We start from the raw sequence: 22,720 nt of genomic DNA, 5'->3' as shown, positions 1-22,720 counted from the left end.
GGCACTCCGTGTGACTGCTGCAGCCTGGATCTCCCCTCCTGCACCCTGGATCTACTTAAAAACTGCACAACAGATGGATTCAGGTAAAGCCTCTGAACATGAACTTCTCTGCTCCAGCTCCCAGAACTATTTACAACACGACAATACAGACACGAAAGACAAAGAAATTGCTTTCCTGTTAAAACAGATCTTTCAGGTCAAAACAAAAGATTATATTCTAACACTGACACCTACACAATGTATACTTCTTTTTCATTCCCAGACTAACCCAGTACCCCAATACTGCTCCCACCTGTGGCACTTTAAATCAGAAAATCCACTTAGCAACTAAAACCATTTTTAGTTTAAAAAAAAGTCTAAAGGGTGCAAACAAAAAAGAGGACAAAAAGATTTTAATGTAAAGCAGGAGAAAAAAATTATCAAATATTGAGTACAGAAAAATGAAGATACATTTACTACTGGAAAATAGTTGATATAACCCTTTGGTTGTTTGCTATGATGGTAAAATCAATTCCAGAACTTCTGCTTTATCCTTAGAATTTCCAAAAAGCCAAATGCAGATGATTCTTTGAAAATTGTTAGTTATGCAAAACTGGTTTCTTACTTTTAGGCTTACACTGAGAAATTATTAGAGAAAAAATTGACAATTACTAGAGAAACTACACCGAAACCTACATCACTCTACAATAACAAGATCCTATTCTGTCCACCTTTACCGTGTAAAAGATGCCAATTTTGGCAATACAGTGTTACAATGACAGAGTTTTCCACCAGTGCTAATGCAGTTCTACACCGGGGAAACAAGTACCAAATCTGATTATTCACTGAAACGACAGCATAAAAATCCTGAAGAGTCATGGAGATAAGGAAAGCCTTCTCCCTTGCTGTTTTTTTTTTTTTTTTTAATTTGGTCTTCTGATTAGAGCAAAACAATCCTGGGAATATTCTGGAAGTAAACCTACAGCTTCTTGGGAGAAGCACTGCAGTTCTGGCAACCAGCTGAGAAAAGCTGATCTATAACAACCTCCTATTTCAGCACGTCTGAACTTCCTCAGCCCTTGCCTCTGTTCAGCAATTCCTTTTTCCCACCTCAAATTATCCACCTGGGAAGCTGAAGGCAGAAAGCTGCTTCGTCCCTGATCTGCTCTTTGCAACACCTCATAGGGCTGCAAAACGCCAAGTCTGGCAAATCTGTCGTAACAGAGCCTAAACGCTGCAGAAATTAGGATTTCACGTGTGAGTACACTCCTAGTGGTAAATGCACACAGGATCCTCATGTGCTACGTTACAAATACCACTACTCACAGTAGTGCTGCCATCTGCACTGCTCCTTTTGAAGTGTCTGCCCATCAGATGGTCCGCCTGCTGTAACCTCCTGCCTCCCTCCGTCCTGCCCTGACCCGCTCCTGCTTCCGAGTGTGTCCCAGCTGTCCATCCCTGAGTCTCACAGCTGAGTTTATGAGGCATTATTTAATTTGATATTATTCACAGAACAAGAACCCAGTATTGATCAGTTTTCACTGCTCTCAAAATCTGAATGATTATCTCAATGCGCCGCCTTGAACGACTTCCAGAGGACTCGCTTTTAGTAGGTTAAAAATCTCTGTTGTAAAACAAAAACCTGATCAAATTAATGTGTGTAATTGAATATAACTTACAAAGCAATTTTTAATTTAAAGGGTCTGAAAAATCAAAAATCTACTTCCCTACAACACTGCAAATATTCCATGGTATTATAGTTAGTCTCTGTGTTAACACCCTGACAGTAGCATCAACTATTCCCTAGTATGAACAAGAAATGTACTTCAATATTTATTCATGCTGAGAGCAACTTCTTTTATTCCAGTAATCCAGCGTAACTCCTCAGCACACAGCAGTTCACCCAGCTTTTGGGGAAAAAAAAACCAAAACAAACCAGCAAACCCCCCCCCCCCAACAAAACCCAACCCTTATTTTTAGCATTCTACAATTCAGTGTTGCAGCCCCACCCTTATTTTCCCCATTAAATTAAAAAAGATCCTCATCTTTCCTCTGGGTAGTAATACGAGGTCTCATCTCTGCCTTCCATGCTCACAATTTTCCAAAATTCAAATCAGATCATTCACAAAACCAGTGCAGACCTCTAGTGACATTATACAGTGTTTCTGCTCATACATCAATCACTGCTTAGCGTATTCCAGGCTATTTTTAGGATGAGTGATTAAAAGGTCTTTTTAAAAATCATAAAGACAGACTGAGAAGCCTCAGTCATTAAAACTTATGCAGTAATTAAAAAGAACTTGAAGTACTTTGCTGAGTCAGGTCCTACTCCAGACTTCTAGAAAGTTCTGCAAAATACAGAAAATCTCTGCAGGGTCAGAAAATAAAATGTTGCCCTGACAAACCTTGACAGTTTAGCCCAAATGATGAAGAATTAATTGGCCCAAGAGACTGAAGCCCAAGATCTGCAGAGTGCCCAGTCTTGTCCACAGAGTCAGCACAGATACTCAACTCAAGAGTTTGGAACCAGGCTGGATCCTTGTTTTCCAACCACTGAGGGCCTCACACAGAACACCAAGTTTCTGTTACAAAGCAGAGACTGATTCTCACTAAAAATAATGATAAAGTCAACAGAACTAATGGGAATACAAATGGATGGACAGGAACTCTAGTCTGCAGGAAAATTAAAACGCAGGATTTGCTGCAAAGATGAAAGAAATGTGCGAACAATTAAATTGTGTTAGACACAGACACTGAGGGGAAGGTGAACAAGCGTGTTCCAACACAGAAATTTTGACAAAGCAACTATGCAACAGTTCCAGACCACAGGTTTTATCAAAGGGAGATTCAGTGGTTTGTTTTTTAGTCCGACAAAATGAACTACAGAAACAAGTTTCAGTACTGAGGAAAATGTCTCCCAATGAAGTAAATTTATGAAGCCAGAGATGTAAAATCACATTGATCCCACAAGTATTATTTTTCATAAAGATAGAGTTCAATCTTGACCACATCTACCACGGCAAAACAGTTAGTATGTTTTCAAAACTATGTTTTCAAAAGTGACTTAGAACTGGGTTGTGCTCCTTTTTGTATCCTCAGGGACTATTACTCTGGAGGAGTGAAATGATGCATTTTCACTTTTACAGATGACAGGGACTATTACCAAAGTAACAACATTTATACACTGAAAGCCTGCAGGATTCTATTCTATACAACAGCAACGCACCACGCTTATTAATAATCTCTGTCTTAGTTTCTCTTTCTCTCCATCTGGTGTTATTTCTGTGCATCCTTCAGTAACTTCAAATTTGAAACCATTTTTCATTTTCTTGTGTCATTTTATTTGAAACATATGCTTCAGTTATCATCTTTGTCTGCATGTGTGATATCAATAATGATTCTATACAGAAAGAGTCAGATTCCAAAGTCTTTATTAGGTAACAGCTTGCCTGAGCAACATGGGCAGTCTACAAACTATTTAAATCAATTAGACTAATTTCCATATTACTCAACCTGACACAGACACTGTACATCAGAATCTAAGTAAACACATATAGACAAGTAAAAGAAAAGCTATTTGCAAACACTGTGAAAGATCACAAACAGATTAAATGATTACAGTGAACGCCGCATCAAACCCCAGCCGCTGATCCACCTCACGTGGTGTCCTGCCCAGCAGGAAACTCCACAAACATTTCACAGAAAGGTGTAAAGAATTCCTGCAACACAAAGCTGTAAAGTAAATGGTAAAAGAAGGGATCACTTCTACCTAAATGTCACCTATTTCTGGCAGGCAAACACCCCTGAGAATCTATGTTCTGCTTCACCGACAAATAATTGCCGGGAGATTTCCTCAAATCATCACACTCCGGGTTTTGTCCATTACACAACTCTTTCCTTTAATTTCTAGTAAAATAAAGTATCTTAATTAACACATTACTATATGGCACCCACTCAAGACAAAATTTTCCAGTACCAAACCAGTTAATAGGAGAAGGTAAACAATTAGTTCCTTAATATCACGGTCTGTGTGTCCTCCTAGTGATAACTATCTGAAACTGCACTGATCCGCTGCTACGAGCTCGGTCCTTGCTTTAACTCTTCATTTCCTTCATTCCACTTTGATTTTGGGAAATTCCAGCTGTCAAGCCACATACTGCTCACGGTTACTCACCCAAATAAAGCCCCCACAAGCTCAGCACTAGGTATTTGCTGGGAATAAAATCAAGATGCAAAGATAACTATTAACTACTGCACAGCAAATGTAAAACCAATAAAGCAATTTAAGGTTTCAGAAGAACAAACAAAGTGCAAAGTACTTCAAGGCTCAGGTTTTTAAGCAACACAGAAAACTAAGTGACTTCAACATGATTTTCAGCCAAGTCTACGTGCCAGTTTCACCCAAAGACAAAACACTTTAAATCCGAATAAACATGAATGCTCCTCCAATGTGATCATTACTGAAGATTCAATTTCATTTCTACAAAGCAGCTGGACCACAGCTCTGCAGGCCAAAGGCTTTAGGTCACTTTATCTGAACCCTTTTCTATCACAGGTTATTGCATTTTGTCCAAAACAGAACAAAGAAGAATCTGACTTTTTTTTCCACCTGTCAGGTGACCACGCACTGACCAGAGAACTGACAAAAAAACAATTCAAGAGATATTCCCAGTTTATCTCAGATGAATGACAACACCAACCTATAGAGGAATGCAAAAATCATCGACAGCTCTACCAGACTGAACTGAAAGTTCACCTGGCCCTCAAACAAGTACAACTTTTTGGGATTACCTGCAATTCTTATGACCACACTGCATTCTCCCCAATACCCAGGATAAAAGGAAATACACGCCAGAAGACGAGGATACTGGTGCCACAGCTACAAGTTTAAAACCCAGACAATGAGGGGGAAAAACGAAAGTAGTATCAACAGAACACAGGAACCTCAAGGGGTTTATACCCCTGGTTCTTCCTACAGGGGTGACAAAAGCAACAAAGTTGAGTTTTAGGAATCTCATTGCTATACAGGCAGAAGAGGTTTGAGATATGTAAGGGTTATGACAGACAAGCTATTGACAAATGCTAATTACCAATAAAATTACCATGGAAATTCACAGGAATGTTGCCAACTTTAGGTTGACAGGCAGCATGTCTTTCTGGAAATAGAGTTTTTAGCTGTTATAAAACAGCACGATGACTGGCTAAACCCACAGTATTATTAGAAGTGCTTGTAAATTTAAGAACTACTTATACTTAAGAATTTCCCATTGTTATTACTTCTGTGAAGCCTGGCAAGTTTCAGTATATTGTGAATGGTCATCAAACAAAGTAAGACCTGATTTGAAATGAATGAGTATATTACTAACCCCAAAAATTCACATTTATCTTCGACCTTCAAACTGACACATGATGTTCAAACGCTCATTTTCACAGCAGAATCTCTGTACTTTCATATCCTGCAATACTTAGATCATTTATAAATCAAAGCACTCTTTTAAAGGTGTTCTAGCTAGTCTTTACTCTGCTAGGTTAGGTATTAGCCTTAAGTCGTATTTTAGCCAATTAATACGAAGAAAAAAACCCCCACAAAGAAAAAATATTCAACTCGAACATGTCATCCAGGCATTTTTGGATTATACTGTTATTTTAGAAATATGTATGCACTTTTGAATTATTTCAGTTCATCTAATCTGGTTAAAAAAATTTTAAAAACCCAGACATAACTCTATTAAAACTGCCTTAGAATTCTAACTTTTCCTTCAGACATGCTTTTCATCTTTCCTGGTTCCCACACAAGCTGACCTGCCACAGTTTAGTTAATTTATGTTTCTCTATGAGGACCATATTTCACTTCAAATAACACGTTTTGGTAGGAATCATCTCTTTTACATTATAAATGTCATACAATCCAAAACTATGTTCTATGTGATGAGTAATAAAATTTGGCTGCCTGTTTCCTTTATCACACACACACATATATAATGCTTGGGGTTCTTTTATTATTGCCAAATCCTTCATGTCTTACAAAAATTTGATGGCTACTTCCATCTCCTGAGCAACAAGAGACAGGACAAGAGGAAACTACCTCAAGTGGCACCAGGGGAGGTTTAGGTTGGATAATAGGGAGAATTTCTTTACCAAAAGAGTTGTTAAGCATTAGAACAGGCTGCCCAGGGTAGTGTTAGAGTTCCCATGCCTGCAGGGATTTAAAGAACACAAAGATGTCACCTTTGGGAACCCAATTTTTGCCAGTGCTGTGGGAATGGTTGGGCTCCATGATCTTAGAGGTCCTTTCCAAGTCTCATGATTCCATGATTCCAAAACCTACGAGTTCAGAAGCCACTGACAGCATGAGAACTTTGCACTAAAAAAAAAAAATTATTTCATTTCAACACGTTTTGCAAGTAACTGTTTTTTACACACTTGAAACTCAGCAGGAAAATAAGAACATGGAGCAATTTTGCTGATGCCGGTTTTACCTCGTTATTTCAAACCTAACTGCATCACTTCTCAAAGTATGACTCAGAGTTTGCTAAAGCCTGAGACTATCAATACTTTCTACGTGTCAGACTATGTGTTTAAGTTGTTCCCATGCTCCCACTGCCTGCTTTGGGTTTTGTGTACTCCTCCAGTACATCCAGTGCCCCCTGCAGCATCACCCTCCATCCCAAGGATCATTATACTGCAGTGCTATACAAGCTCTGGAGTAGAAACAAACGTCAGGTGGTCCAGCAGCAGCACGAGAAGGAAAAACAAAAATCAGCTGAGTTTTTCTAAGAAGTACATTTTTAGACGTACCATGTAGAACAAGGTTTTAAGGAAGTGGCTCATACCGGAAGCCAGTGACCTCACAGCTTCATGTAAACACCACACAATTACAACATGAAAAAGAGCAATATTCTCTCACTGCCCTTTCTTTTAGCGTGTTCACTATTCACTCAACGCTTCTCAATTACGAAAACTGCAGATCAAAGGAATCGGGTTTTTACAGGTCTAAAAATACAGATTAATGTGTGCTTGTGGCTTGTGCCATATCCAATATGAAACACCATTAAATTTCTGTAATATCACCACCTTTCAATGATTTCCTTATATTTTGACTATTAACTTCATTGTGCCAAGCCCCAACAGGCAGAGGATGGGACCCCTCACAGCCATGCCAACCACCAAAAATCCCTATATTCTCTACCCCTTCCTTCCACTTCCAAAACTACCTGTCCCTACCTCTTATCCACCTTCTAAACCATCATGTCCATTAATTATCTGGCCTTTCCTCATCCTTACAAAGAAAGGACTGAACCAACTGTTAAATGCCATCACCTGCAATGAGAGCTGTGCTTCCCCATTCTATTTCTGATTTGAATTGACTGAAGACTCTGATATTTATTTATCGTTGTTTGACATGTGTTAGAGTGGCTTTCAGGTTCTACTTATCTTCTCATTTTTTAAGGCAGGTTTAATCCTTTCTCCATTCTTTATATTGTTTCTTCTTTAATGAACTTAGCCAAGTATTTGGATTTGAAGCATTCATTATCTCTATCCAAATAACACAAGAATGGAACCACTCTCCTACGAGCTCTTACACCACTGACTGGAAGAAATTCCCACGTTTCTCCATTCTCAAATCTCCAGGATCTCTGCCTGGTTTACCTCACTGAGCAGAGTATTTCCAAGTGAGCTGCAACACCTCCAAGAAGAACTGGACCTCACCATCTGCTTTTTAAATCCACTCATATATCCTGGGACATGTTTAAAACCTTAGTAAAAGGGAACATGCAAAAATCCAACTCTTTTCAGTGCCTGGACTGCACTAAGTTCTCCACTGGTAACTAGTCATGGTCTTGGCTGATGGATACATAGAAGCTTAGAATTACAAATTTGTCAGGTTTGGGGATAAGTTTTTGGGGTTTTTTTCCACTAGTAATCCTGACTTTTGCTTATGGTTTTTGATGAAACTGAGTTAGGAAAGGAGAACTAGGAGAATGTACAAAAAGAACTTAGATAATAAACTTAAATAATAGAAGCGGGATGAATTTCAACAGCAGCAGATGTGCAGTCATATATCTGGGTAAAATGCATATTCCCACCAGGTAAACACCTCCTTAATTTGGAAACTATGAAGGAGGAAAAATCCTAGCCCATTACTAAGTGACGGTCGGCCATCAGAGTGACACACCTGCTAAATAAAGCAACTGTGACCCTAATTTATGACTGCCTGGAAAATTCACCTAATTACTGTGCATGCCCTGCTTAAGGGAGCTGGATTCACCCTGGAACATGGAAAGAAAGGTGGATTTAGGTAGCAGGAATGGCAGCAGATGGTTAAGCTTTGCCTTGCAACTGCGAGTTCTGCACTTGGCAGATTGACCTGGCCCACTTCACTGCAAGTTTAAAATGACAAAAAAGCAAAGAAAAAAGGACATTGACCACTAGCCATGGCCTTAGACCTGAAATTCTGATTTCTCAGCCAAGATCAGTGTCAGCAGTCACAGGACAGTGGCTGCTGGTTCTCGCTGCCTCCCAGAACCGATGAATCCTTGCCTGGACAAGCTCCTGCTCTGCCGTCCTCTGCTCCATCAGTGGTTTGTGTCCAACTGCAGGCATCAGCTGAGGGCAGCCATCAGAAGCAGCACCTGCAGCCTCCACCCCGGGAAACAACACGGGAGCCCCAGCTCCAAAATGAAAGGCAGGACCATGAGGTTTGTGAGGCAGGAAATGGAGGGCGAGCCGAGCACTCATTTTGTGCAGCCTCAGCTGCAGCAAACAACAGCAACATGATTAAGAATAGTTCCTTGAATCATGTTTGTGCTTTGATGAACGATTCCAACTGCATGTCAGAGCCCAGCACAGCGAGCTAAACTCACCACAGACGTTCTAGAGGAATACAGAGATCCTCAGGGACACAGTGTCCCATGCTGGTTTAACTGTGCTGGCTGCAGGCAAACCAAGGTGCAACGCCAGCTCCGAGCTGAGCCAAGAATGCAGAGCAGGCACAGTCTGGGGCAGTCAGGAAAATGGAAAATTCAATACTGAGCACAGACTACAGGCCTTGTTTGCTTACCTGACTGAAGAGGTAGTAACTGATATAATTCCTGGTCATAAAAGCATTAGAGTAATAAACACAAGCTAAGAGGTATAAGGCAAACTCTACAATTATCATTAACAAGTGAGCATGAAATGGCTCTTCAAGATGTTAGGCTGGCAATTTGAAGACTTGCAAGATCCTGGATGCTCTGAAAGTTGGAATCTTTCTTCTAATTCCAATAATGGAAAGAAAAAAACCTGTCCTTAAGATGGAGTTTGATTATTTTAAAGAACAAATTGTATAGCAATTATACAACATCAGGCTTCCTATATCAAGTGACAAGACTTGGAATCCTAGGAAACCATTTCCAGTTCAATATTCTTACTAGCAGTTAGCATTAATTCTGCAGGAATATCACAAACGCCATCAGCAATAAGTATATTAGACAGGAAACGAAGGTAAGAAAGAGAATTACCCAATACTGAAGAAATAAAGAAGAAAACTGACCCAATCAAAAGTTCTGCTAAACTAACCCCTTCAGGAATAAAAATAATGAATAGAAACTGCAAAATCATCCTCCAGAAAGCAAACAAAAACAATACTCTAAATCTCTGACTGTAAAAAAAAGATCTTAGAGAAACCAGAAGAACATACCTAGTAATGCAAGGAGAAAGGGAAATGGTCACTAGCTATTAATGGAATACCTCAGTGAGAACAGAAATACATGGACAATGTTTCTTCATGATTTTTTCAAGTCCAAATGATCAGTAATAACATCTGCCATGATAGCTCACTCGCTATTTCATCAGTACAAACACACACCACTGCTACTGAGCAAGTGAGAGCACCTCTAGCAGCTAAACTCCCCCAAACACATCAAAAGCAACACTTTTGACATCCTAAGTAAGTTGTAAGATTCACACATGCACCAGGGCAACATAACTGAAGCGCTAATTTTGACTAACGGAGAAGTAATAAGAAGACTGCTAATTTTATGGGCAAGCAGCCTAAAACATTTTTTTGGAAGCTAGCAGTCGCTGGAGGAATTTCTACATTGGTAGTAAGTCAAACCTGAATGCCCCAAAACATGATAATTAAAGGGAAGAACAAATCCTTTAAGAGAAAATAACCATAGTTACAAATGCATGGTAATGAGTCATGTTAAAAGAAAAACAAAATATTTCCAGTACGTGAGCCAGATGACTGCTGGACCACATCAGTTTATGGTAAAACACAAGAACAGATTTTTAAACATCTGAAGATAAGCTCTTCAAAAGCCAGCATTATCCTGGGCCAACACATTAATCTAGCAGTAACACAAAGACGTATCTTTCCATGAAATCTAAATTTAAGATCCCTGCATTATTCCTGAACTAACTTCTGCGCCACAGCTCCAGGCACTTGACAACCCTGAAGTTAATTCCTCCATAAATTCCAAGTTTCTTTCAATAAAAGGCACCAAACCCTTCTGTGTTTACACAACCAGGTCGAACACCAGCACTCATTAGGAAGAGCAATAAGCAAATCAACAGGAAGCACAGCCAGTTGGAAGGATTATGGAAGATCCCAGCAAAAATCTGACATGTGGCAACATGGGACAGCAAAGTTGGGAGCCTTAGAACTGCTGCCTTGGAGCTGAGCACAGGATAACATCTTCCCAGCTGAATACATGGCTGTCTTCCCCACCAAAAAGTAAGTAATATAACAAACAGTTTATGAAAGTCAGTAATTGACAGGCCCCTAAAGTTAGCCAAAATGCCTAATAATAGGTACTAGGAACATGAATTAGTAATAAGCAGATGTAATATAGAGAAGTTCAATGAACTCTTCAAATTTGATTTTTGTGTACAGAGGAAACAGTTTTGTTTGACTTTTACATAAAGCTGTGGACTTGGCAGTGCTGGATTAATGGCTGAACTCAATCTTAAAGGTCTTTTCCAATCTGAATGATTTTACGATTCTATTCTGGTCTCCCTATGTTAGCCATTTGTCTTTTCTTCACAGTCTCTGATTTTTAAATCTTACCCAGTCTGGATTTCTGTGCTTCTACACTTTCAGAACTGATGCTCACAGACAGAATCCCCTCCCCAGCTCCTCTGATCTGCCCTCAGTGCTGGTGATGCTGACCCACATGCACCAGATTCCACAGGAGGAAAGGTGGCTGTGCATGCATCTCAGGACATCCCCTTTCCCTGCAGGGCTGGGGAATCCCAGCCCCTGCTGCCCAGGCCTCCTTCTCTGCAGCTCCAAATCTTATTTACAACACTCACAGGAGATGAGGGACTTTGCAGCAGAACTGCAAATACAAACAGCTCGAATTTTGAGCTACCAGTGAAGCTGGTTAACATAATGTAATACTTAAATATGCTCTTATAAACCACAGGAGGGATTCAGCAGTAGATGGTACTATTAATATAAATATTATTTAACAGAACCCTTGAGAGACACAGAATGTAGAAGTAGAGGGGTCAGCTGAATAAGATTAGTTGAAAAAACATGTATTTATGATCTTCATCCATTTTAAACTAAATGCTAGCAGGGAATTCATTCTGAAGTCAGTTATGCAAGAAAGGCTGCTACAAAATCAGTCTTAAAAGCGAGCATCCTGAAAACCTTCATCCATCTAGTACACACAGTGAAGATGCCAAGAAAACATACCTTACAACCACAGCATGCGAAGTCAGTTACTTACAGGCCCTGGTCTAGAAAAAAAAAAAACTGGAATGATTCTTTTATAGGAAGAAATTACTCCCTGTGAGGGTGGAGAGGACCTGGCACAGGTTGCCCAGAGAAGTTGGGGCTGCCCTTGGATCCCTGGAAGTGTCCAAGGCCAGGCTGGACAGGGCTTGGAGCAACCTAGGGTAGTGGAAGGTGTCCCTGCCCATGGCAGGGGGTGGCACGGGATGTTTGAGGTCCCTTCCAACCAAAACCATTCCATGATCCCATTCCTCACTCCAGAAACCTCTAAGCTATGAGCCACACTGCTACAATCCACGGGAACATTGCCTCGAGCCCTGGTAAGAGCCTAAGATGGATTTTGCCCATCCCCATGCTTTAGGTGCCTGGTGGCAGTGATGGGCAGAAGAGAACAAAACACACGTCAGGATGGAAGGCTGATCTGAGGAGTCTGACTGTGACTGGATGAAGAGAACCTCCCTACCGCTGCCCTTCCCTGCTGCAATTTCTGCTCTTGCAGATTCTTTCTTTGCATTTCCAGAAACAACAAATCACAAAGATAACCCGGCACTCAGCAAAGAGGCAAAGTCTCCTTTTGCTGCAGGAAAAAGCAGAAAAACAACTCAAGAAAACAGACAAGTCATGAATGCCATTCACAGGAGGAGGATAGATTTAGACACCTCATTTTAGTTTCCAGCAGCAGCCTGAAGACAAGACCGAGGATGGACACTTACTGCAGGCACAACCATGAGGGAGCATTTCAGTGGAAAAGTCGTGAAGTGGGAAAGAATCACTGCAATGTCTTTCAAAAACATGATGCCTTTCTGTCCATGTTACCAGAAAGATCAATGAACAGCTGAACAACGTTGTTTAAGATCTTTGCAAAGATTTAAGGATCAAGTATGAAAATTAAATAAGCCAAGCATAGTTTACCCAGGAGAAACGTCGAAAGCTAGAAGAGGTGTCACTTTATACAGTAACATTAGAGCTATACAATAATTAATGTTGACACAGCTACCAAAGAGACTGCATCCGAAAGTCTCAGAGCTGACTTCCAGGTTTCATCTAGCCAGGGAGATTTTTCTAAAGTAGCAGAATTAGAAAAAAATAAATTACATTCCTTGTCTACCAGGAATTGTATGCACATCACAAGCCTGTGCTTCAAAGCAGACTTTACTTTGGGTAAATACAATTTTTTCATGGTAACTGATCTCACAAGAAACTGCCAGAAAATGCATTAGCACTTTATCAGCCCACAGCATCTGGAACAGAATTAAACCTGTTCATGATATAGGAGCACTTTGTAATTGCAAAAGCGAACATCAACAAAAGGGATAAATACAACCAGATACATCCTACAGAGAACTTGATCAGGAAAACATAAGACATGACAAACTGTGTTTATAGTATTTACCTGATCCAAGCAACCAGGAGAATAATCTTACCTAAACCTTCTCAGAGTAACTTTACCCACAGGAATACAACGTTTACTTTACAGGAAAAGGCTACCAGGGCTTGTTTTTGAAACCAGTGGTCTTTAAACAACCAGGGACTGCAATATATCCTGGAAAGGGGGAAGGGCATGAAAAAGCTGAAAAACGGAGCAGTGAGGGTTCCAATTTGGAGCCTGAAATCTGTTGCAGGAATCATACTGCACATTTACTTGCAGTAGTGAAGGGCTGGATCTTGCCATCCAGGCTGCACCATGAGGATCTGTTTTCCATGTTTCTGTAATTGGAAGAGTGCTCTGACAAATGCTGCTCTCCCATCACAATGCTGGAGGCCTGAGTTAACCTATCAAACGTCCCTACCAGCATTTTTCGCCCACTGTATTACACAGTTTTGGTCTCCAGTACAAATTATTGCTGCTTATAGATGTGACTCATTCACTGCTGAAGTAATACTGCTTTTGAGGAATTCAGTTTTATTCAATAAATAACATTTCAGCTCACAATTCCTGCTTACTTCTACACAGTCACCATCTCTGACTTTTTTCTCTCCAATATTCAGCAAGGACTTCCCTGTGAATGCCAGCAATTCCATTAATAAGGACTGGGAGAACAGAGGTCGCCACTCAACTCCCACTGAAATAGTACAGCTGAGCTCTGCCCTGCTTAACTCCTTTTAACATCAAGACCAGCAATACATGAAACCTGCAGTTTCTTGAAAACCAAAAAGGCAGCCGTTTCCTAAGTCACAAAAACACAAAGGAAAATAAAATTTCACACCCCTCCCCCCAAAACAATAATTATTTTATTTTTAGTAAAATAATAATAATCCAAATTAAAAAAACCCCAAGAACAAAAAAAAAAAAACAACACAAAACAACACAAAACCACAAAAAACACACACAAATAACAAAAACTAAACAGAAAAAAACCCAACAAACCTCAAAACAAAGAAAACCCACAACATATAGCTGTGCTATAGTACAGGCTGATCAGAACAGTAGATACAGTCACTGTTAGTGAAATCTTGTACATTTAATTGCTCCAATCTTATTCTTGTTTCACATTGTGTCAACACCAAACAAATTTAAACCAAATTTCAATGCATTTACATTCAAAATACTGATTTTTACATCAGTATTGTTTTAAAACCATCTGGATTACCAAAGCCATACAGGGCTAATAATCCAAAGACTAAAGTTGTTTTATGGGAAAGATGCACAACCCCCTGCCAGAATTAGTCGTGGTTCCAGGACAATAACCTTTGGAGAAGCAGCTGATCCCATAATGCTGGATCCCCTGTTTGGCTTTCAGTTTATCCAAACAACCACCGGCTTCCCTGAACAGATGCCCATGGACACAGAGAAGAAGGGAAGAGCAGGAATCAGACGCTCTGGCTGGAACAGGGGCCCCTGCTGCAGCTCCGGGAAGAAGGTGGGCTCTTGGAACAAGAGCTGCCAAGGACGTGCCAAGTGACAGGGACTCCATCCAGGAGCCCACACAGCAATCCCTGGCGCTGCTGGTCTCCTCCGGCAGAGGGCAACGCTGGAAAAATCACCTGGAAAGGAGCGGAGTATTCCATGGAACCGAGACACCGCCGACATCTGCCTCGGAGCACACGCAGCACTGCACGCCGCGGGGCTTGAACGCTGCTGCTCTGCCGAGCCTTCTCCTCCAGATGTATTTCCTGCACTTGCGTTTTACAGAGCGGAAAAATATACCTGCTGCTTTCCAGATTTGGAATCCTGTTCTCTATCAATGGGATAAACGTAATCCTGATTGCTCCAGGGTCCTGGAGCACTGCCACGAAGCCAGAGAAATTAGGATGTAAGGATCTCCCAAGAGCTAGAGATGATCCATCAATACCCAGCAGATGTTGACAGATGAACACCGAAGTTACACTAAAATAAGAAAAAGCGGTGGAGAACGACACTGCAGAATGATACAGCAACTACACCCTGCTCGGGAACATGAACGGTGCTTTCAGTTTACAAAACACATCCAGATAATAGCCAGAAATGTCCTTTTCCTCCTCCTGCGGGAAGTAAACACGGTGGCTGGAGGCTTCGTCTCCCTCCCAGGAGACCTGACAGCTGCTCACATGAGCTGCTGCGTAGCAAGAAATCTCCCAAGTTCCAATAATCCAAACACAAGGATCCCTCCTGCTTCAGACACGTCTCACCAGCACCTGATCTCTGGCAAACACCTTCCTGTGCTGATGTAAATAATCATCAGGATAAAACCCAGGCAAATGCTTGTTTTCTATCCGAACCTCTGTTTGATTTTCCCTTCTTTCTTCACCACACTGGAATTTATTCAAGGCCAGTACCTGCCTTCATTTTACAACTCTTATTTTTGCAGAAGCTCCTGGAGAAGCTACTACAGTTGTATTAAAATTCAGCAACCTGAGCATAATGCAGGTATTATTCAAAACAGCACATTTTGGGGGCATTCCACATACAATGCTATTAAATGACCACAAAAATCATCTCGCTTTTCTGAAAATCTGAAAGCTACCAAAAAAAATATACGTGATGACTACACAGATGAAAAAGAATTAGCCCAGATGCAAGGTATATTTTCCAGAGAGATACAAACTTGCTCCACCTGTAACAGAAGAAGTTCCATGGATGATGTTCAACACAAGTTAATAATCACTACAAAAAAACCCAAGGATTACTTCAGGCTCAGCACTGAAATTGGTACATTTTAGTGTAGCACACAGGTAAACTGGGGCAGAAATAGCTATATTTTGTAACAACAGAGAATGATGTTTACCAGGTTTCTCTCTCCCCATTCTGCTCACCTCATCTTTCCCCCCCCCCCCAACAATTAATTGCTGCTTCTGATAACTGGCAAGAGAACACAAATGAAAAAAAAAATAAAATAAAGGAAAATAAATAATATCATGCCACTATTACTGGCAGGCTGACTTTGTAAGATTTTGTTTAGATGAGACTAATGTTCAGCACTATGCACATATAAGCACACCATGGGCTTGGCTGCAGAGAGCAAGGATCCAAAATATAGGACAGAAAAAACAGGATGACTGCTTCAGAATTTACCAACTCTGCTGATTTTCTACACAATTGCACAATTTACTTTCCCTAATAGGACCTGCTGCTTACACAAGACACATTCAGAGGAGTGTTTGTAAAATCACGGCTTACAAATGGTGTTATAAACACCCTTTAAACCATTTGTTTCTCAATTTCTTTTGCTTGTATTTTAGTAAGACATTTCTAGCCTAGTAAGAATTTTTAAAAAATCCCTCACCATCAGCTCACTAATACTTCATAATTATGAAAAAATAATTCTCAGGTAACAGTACACTGAAACTCAGCCCACTGAAACAGAGTAGGACCATCTCCCCTAATTCAAATTACTTCCCACAAGTCATAAACCACTGTCAAAAGCAAAACTTCAATGCCCATATTGACCAAAACTATTTAAAACAAGAATATTATTACAATTATTGCTTTTTTTTGTCCTGCCAATTAAATCAGTTGTATGTAAGAAATTAGATTTTCAGCTTGACTGTTTTATTACCATCATGAGTATTTCTGCCACACAGACGTCACGATTTCAGGCATTTCCAAACGTACGCTTGGAAAGAAGCACAACACGCGGGCATTTAAATTCATTCCAGAGCTCAAGGTATCTCATGAAAATTCCTAAATCAGGACCCACTGCAAGTGTTAAATTCCCAGATCAGGAATCTATGGCAGGATGAAATCTCTGACCTTGGTAAGGGTAAAACTCAGCACAAACAACTCCCATTTCCAGCCTCGCTGTTAGACAACAATGCTACGTCTGCTGGCTGAGGTGCAGCATCCTGAGGGACTGGGAAAGGACGGGGGATTTTTCACTGCATTTGCATGAAATTCAAAGCCGAAAGAAAAATACTGTTTATGCTGAAATTCATGACAAGGAGCTGCAGCCCCATTAATTCCATCTCCAGCCATTTAGAAAACCACGAGTCAGGATCCAAAATTATCATCAAACTGACTTGAAAGAACTGCTGGGGAGAGGTTTTTTGGTTTTTAACTTTGTATTTCAGCGTTCCTGTTTGCAAGAGCTCTAAGCCTTTATGTGACAGTATTTTTGAGCTCATATTCTGGTGCTACCAATAACTTCAGAAGCAAGATATTTATGGAAAAACACCGTGCAAATATGGCATGAATTACAGCCAGTCATGCTATACACGAGGTCAAAAACCATGACTCTGTGTTTTCATTTATAAATACAAATGAAATACAGTAAATGCATGATCACAGCAATTAAAATCTAGCCTGGATTAAAGAAATCCTCTTAATTTTAACAATATAACAGACTAATACAGCACAATCAAACATGTTTTTAAAGTAAGTTCACAATTTCCCTATTCGTTAAAACTGAAAAAAGGTTTTACTACTTCCTACTGCAAAACCAATACAAACACTAATTTAAATATTTGGTTTTCAGCTGCTTTTCGAATACTTACGAAGACTAAAACAGCAACCTTTTTCCCACCAAAATTTGGCAAGGCATAAGACCCTAATATGACACTTTTTGAGTACTTCAGAGCAAAATGGGGATTGTTTATATAAAAAGTGGAGACAACTGGCACAATACCTATTTTTCATAGCCCTTTTTTCATATACATTTTATTCGTCACCAAAACAGCTCAGTGGAACAGTGTGCAGCACACATTGTGCCTTGTCATGAGCTGACAGCAAATGAAGAGAAGGTGAACCAAGTTACAAAACAAAGTATTTTTTTTTTTTTTTCCTTCTTGCTGCCTGAGAAGATAAATGATCTTAGTTATATTAAAGAGAAATGGGATACGGGATCCAAAGGGCTCGTTTTACTTTAACTGCATCTCACCAACAAAAATAGAGAAAGCAATTTCCTGGTGCATCAATTCCACGCCAGCACCTCCACGTACGCTCCGAATTCCGAGGCGCTGGTGCGCTGTGCCACTGCGCACCTCCGGGTATCCTCATATCTCCAGCGCGTCATCTGCTCCCCAGCAATTTCCTCTATTAAGGCAGGGTTCTTTTTCCCCCCCCCAAAATACAAAGATAACACGGATATGCCTGCGCGAACCAAGTGCACCACCCCGGCTGAATAAACATCTTTCTGTAGGTAACACCGCGTCAAATTACTCCTGTAACCAACACAAAGCACCAGCTCTCTCCCAGGACATGTATCATCGCCCCAGTTCTCTCACCACTACAGTGCCACTCACTCCTTTCTATAATTTCTTGTTATTTTAATGCCAGCTTTCCTTCCTCAACCACAGTGGTCAATATCTGGAAATTCCCATAATTTCAGATTGCAAAAAACTCTACTGAAAAAGTCAAGATGGAAGAGAAGCTGAAGAATGTGAAATATCATAAAGTATTCCTGATCCATTTACCGGACTAGACCAGTATAAAACTGCAAACTTCATCTCCCCATCCTCCTTCTCATGTTCTGTATTTATAAGGTATTAAAATCCTCCTCCTCCTAAGCAAAGACTCCTTTCTAGTGCAACACCAAAGCAGTTTTAAATATCTATGTACAGTCCTCACCATTATAAAACCCTCTCTTCCTCTTCTCGACCCAGTCTCGTTGATCTGCTGTTATTTAACTCTTGAAGGCTACTTGAGACACATCACGTTACTAAAGGTTATGTAACTCTTAAAAATACACTGAATTTTAAATTTTTAAGCTGTATAATAGAAACATACCCAACAAAACACACAGCTGAGGATTTTTCTCCCCACCCCTCCTCTACTTATTCTAAACCAAAACATTTCAGTGATCTAGAATAGTGGACTTCCATATTTTTTTTCAGCTTGTCGGCCACAAAATCTTTAGCAGTGCAGAAAACACTATAATGAGCATAAGCCTACAGAAAACACGATGTCCTTTCCTCTGTGGCTTCCCACTGACCCTGCCTGAGTTGTCCACTGCCTGCAAAGCTGAAAGCTGCTGATCTAGAACCGAGTATCCCCTTACTGTTTGCTCTGCCACCCGAGAAGTCGCATTAAAATGGCATCACGTTCCTTAACTCCAAACTGACTCGCCTTTCCCATATAACCTACTAACAACCCATGCTCCAGAGCATTTCATAAAACCCTATTCCCAGGAACAACCACCGAAAACAAAACACCATCATTTAAGACGCCTCGCTTTGCCATGGATTCGGACGTGGCATGAGTCCTTCACACTGAACACTGCCCAACCCACCTATAAATAGGCTCAAAGCTCCAGGCTCAGGAGACTGATAGCTCCACACAATCCTTGCAGTGTTCCCTGGCTTCACCTACATAAGAGCCATGCCGTAACACTGCCGGCCTGGGCAGACACCGAGCTGCTGCTGTGGCTTACGCAGGAGAGCACGGAGGGAGGGGAAAGAAATAAAAAAAATAGAAGAAAAAAAAAAAAATCACTGGGCATAAACAGCTCTCCTCGGGAGAGAAACACCTCCCTCTCCGGAGGCCAGAGCCAGCCACGGACAGGCTGTCACAGCTCGGCCATGACAGGAACAACAGCCATGGACAGGCCCTTGAGGGGAGGTTTAATGGGGCTGGGGCTGAGTGGACACTCATGGTGAGCAAGGGCCTGGGGACAATGGCAAGAGGGTCCTGGCCACATTCCCTGGACAGGGGGGCTTCAGGTTCCCTGGGCCTGCTCAGGTTCCCTGGGCTGGTAGCCACACCCAGGCCCAGTCAGACACCCTTGGCCAGGGGGGCTTCAGGCTCCTCCCAATCTGGCAGGCAGTTCTGTTCCCCATCAGACCCCATAGATAGGACAGCTCCAGACACCCCTGTTTCCCACCAGAAACACCCTGGACAGGAGGGCTCCAAGATCCCCAGTGTCACCCTATCAGATCCCATAGGCAGGACGTCTCCAGGCCCCCATGGTCCCATCAGACCCCCACGAACAAGAGAGCTCCAGACCCCCATGGTTCCCGTCAGACCCCACAGACAGGAGGGCTCCAGACCCTCGTGGTCCCAGTCAGACCCCACGGACAGGAGGGCTCCAGACCCCCGTGGTCCCCGTCAGACCCCACGGACAGGAAGGCTCCAGACCCCCGTGGTCCCAGTCAGACCCCACGGACGGAGGGCTCCAGACCCCCATGGTTCCCAGTCAGACCCCACGGACAGGAGGGCTCCAGACCCCCGTGGTCCCGTCAGACCCCACGGACGGGAGGCTCCAGACCCCCGTGGTCCCAGTCAGACCCCACGGACGGGAGGGCTCCAGACCCCCGTGGTCCCAGTCAGACCCCACGGACGGGAGGGCTCCAGACCCCCGTGGTCCCAGTCAGAACCCCCGGCCCCGGGGGCCACGTGACCGGCCCGAGGCGCAGGCACGTGGCCCAGACCGTAACAAACAGGCGGGTGGGCGAAGGGGGGCGATGCAGGGGGGGCCGGGGTGCGCTGCGATTGGTCGGGAGGGCGCGCCGCGCGCCGGGGGGCGTGTCCCCGCCGCACCGCCCCCGGCGATTGGCCGGCGGGGGGGCGCGGTGGGCGTGGCCGCCACCTCCCCCCTGCGACCCCCCCCCCCCCGCCCCGCTGCCTTGGTGCAGTGCTGAGGAGGCGCCAGGCGGGGGCCGCGCGCGCTTTTCCCGCCCTCAGCGGGGCCGCCGGGACCCCCCTGAGGGCGCCGCTCCCTCGCACCCGCCATGGCGGCACCGCCGTCACCCCCGCACCGCTCGCGGCACCCGGAGCTGCGCCACTCAGCAACCCGCGGCTGCCAGGTCCTGCTCCCGCACCCCTCTTCACTCTCAGCCCCGGCAGCGCCTCCCGCCGCGAGTCCGCGGAGTGCGGGACCGCTCTGACGCTCCCCACACGACCAGCGCTTCGGCCCCTCTCCCCGCACGCACCCACCTGTGGGGCTCCCTCGGCCGCCTCCATCATCAGCCCGCGGGCAAGTGCTTAAATATCCCCGCGGAGGCAGCGCCTATGTCACGGACCAGGGCTGCGAGCGGCAGTGCGGCCCTCCCCGCCTCCCCCCCGGCCCGCCCCGCTCCGCATCTTGTTTTCTCCATACGCACTTGGAAATGCGTACTGGAGAAAAGCGGGACTGGGGTGGGGGGGGGTACCGCTGTTATTCCCGCTGTTATTCCCGCTCTGTACAGGATACCCACGCAGCACCGAGGAAAACAACGCGGCGCAGCCCCGTCCTTTCACCCCCCCCACCACTCCGCGCTGTCACTTGGTTGCTTCCCCCATGTCGCGACGCGCACACACACTCCCCCCCCCGCCGTGTCGCGACAGCGCTCCGCGCACCTGCCGCGCCGCGTCCCCCCCCCCGCCCCCGACCCGCCGTGTCCTACCGGGGGTGCGGCGAAACGGACGCTCGGTTCTCCCTCGCCGGGGAAAGCAGCGCGGTGCCGGTGCTCCCAGGTGCGCGGGGGCTCCGCGGGTGCGGAGCGGGGGGAGCGGCGGGGAGGGGGCGGCAGGAGCCTGGATGGAACGGGATGGAACCGGGATGGAGCGAGCCTCCCTCCCCCCCAGTTCCCCGTCCGCCCCCCCCCGCCGCTTGTGTTTACCTCAAGTTTGAATTTTATCTGCGCAACATGAGCTGGAATGCGGACATGGAGGGCGGGAGGGCGCGCCACACGCCCGGCGCTCCGCGGGGACACCGCGGACCACCCCGCACACACACACCCCGCATCCTTTCCCCGCACACACCGCGCCCGCGCCCCGCGCCCCCCGCCCGGTCCCGCCGGTAACTTACCTCCGCCACTGGCTCGCCTCCTTCTCCTCCTCCTCCTTCTCCTCCTCCCCCGGGGAAGGTGCCGCCCGCAAGTCCCATCAGCGGGGGCGGACACCGCGCTCCCGGCGCGCCGAGACAGGTGCAGCCGGGGCGGGCGGGTCGGGGGGCGCCGCCACCTCCCGGGTTCCCCACTGCTTCCCTCCGTCCCTCCCCACGATGTTGTTTCGTTATATCATGTCCATCATGTGACACCCGGAGGCCTCTCTATGGAAACTTAAAGGGGACTTTCACGTCCGCCGCCGCCGGACCCGCCGGTACCCCGGGGGGGCTGCGAGCCCCGCCGGTGCCCGCCTGCCTTCCCTCCGCTCCCTCCCTTCCTTCCCCGGGGGGCTGCGCTCTCGCCTCCTACCGCCCTCTGCTTAAAGCAAGTTGCTGCGCTTGCTTCTTCTTCCATTATTATTATTATTATTATTATTTATTGTTTATTAGAGTTGCTTTGGTGTTTGGGTTTGGCTTTTTTTTTCCTTTTTCCCCTTCTCTTTCCGCAGAAGGGAATAACCGGGGAATAACCGGCCGTGGCGGGCACCGTGCGGGAGGATGGACCCCGCTCCTGGAGGCTTAGGGATCCGGTGCTCGTCTGCGGCCGCGGTGGGTCTCGGGTGCTGGAAGCGGCAGAAAAAACAAACAAAAAAAAAATCCAAAACAACCAAAAGAAAAAAAAAAAGAAAAACGGGGGGAAAACCCTTGTTTGTGTCGGACTGAGGAGGAGCAGCTGTGAGCGGTGCCTGCCCGTGCGGGGTCGATGCCGGTGGTCGCGACCGGTTTAACTCTGCCAGTCGGTAGCGAAGCGATTTCACCGTCCCGACCCGTCGCACCGTCGGGCTCCCGACAGCCGGCTCTG

The 22,720-nt window shown here is 44.4% G+C and overlaps 1 long non-coding RNA gene across 1 annotated transcript in view; it reads right to left on the bottom strand.

Moving 5' to 3' along the window:
* The window catches only part of LOC104695940, a 58,115-nt gene extending 36,565 nt beyond the window's left edge, over positions 1-21,550 (bottom strand). The window contains exon 1 of the long non-coding RNA XR_005604617.1: positions 21,437-21,550. This is a non-coding gene — a long non-coding RNA (uncharacterized LOC104695940). The remainder of the gene's footprint in view (positions 1-21,436) is intronic.
* Positions 21,551-22,720: the final 1,170 nt, after the last annotated feature.

The sequence above is a fragment of the Corvus cornix genome, chromosome 1A, assembly GCF_000738735.6.
Source record: "Corvus cornix cornix isolate S_Up_H32 chromosome 1A, ASM73873v5, whole genome shotgun sequence".
Taxonomy (NCBI): Eukaryota; Metazoa; Chordata; class Aves; order Passeriformes; family Corvidae; genus Corvus; species Corvus cornix.
The sequence above is the reverse complement of the archived record's forward strand: the minus strand, read 5'-3'. Positions and strand labels throughout refer to the sequence as shown.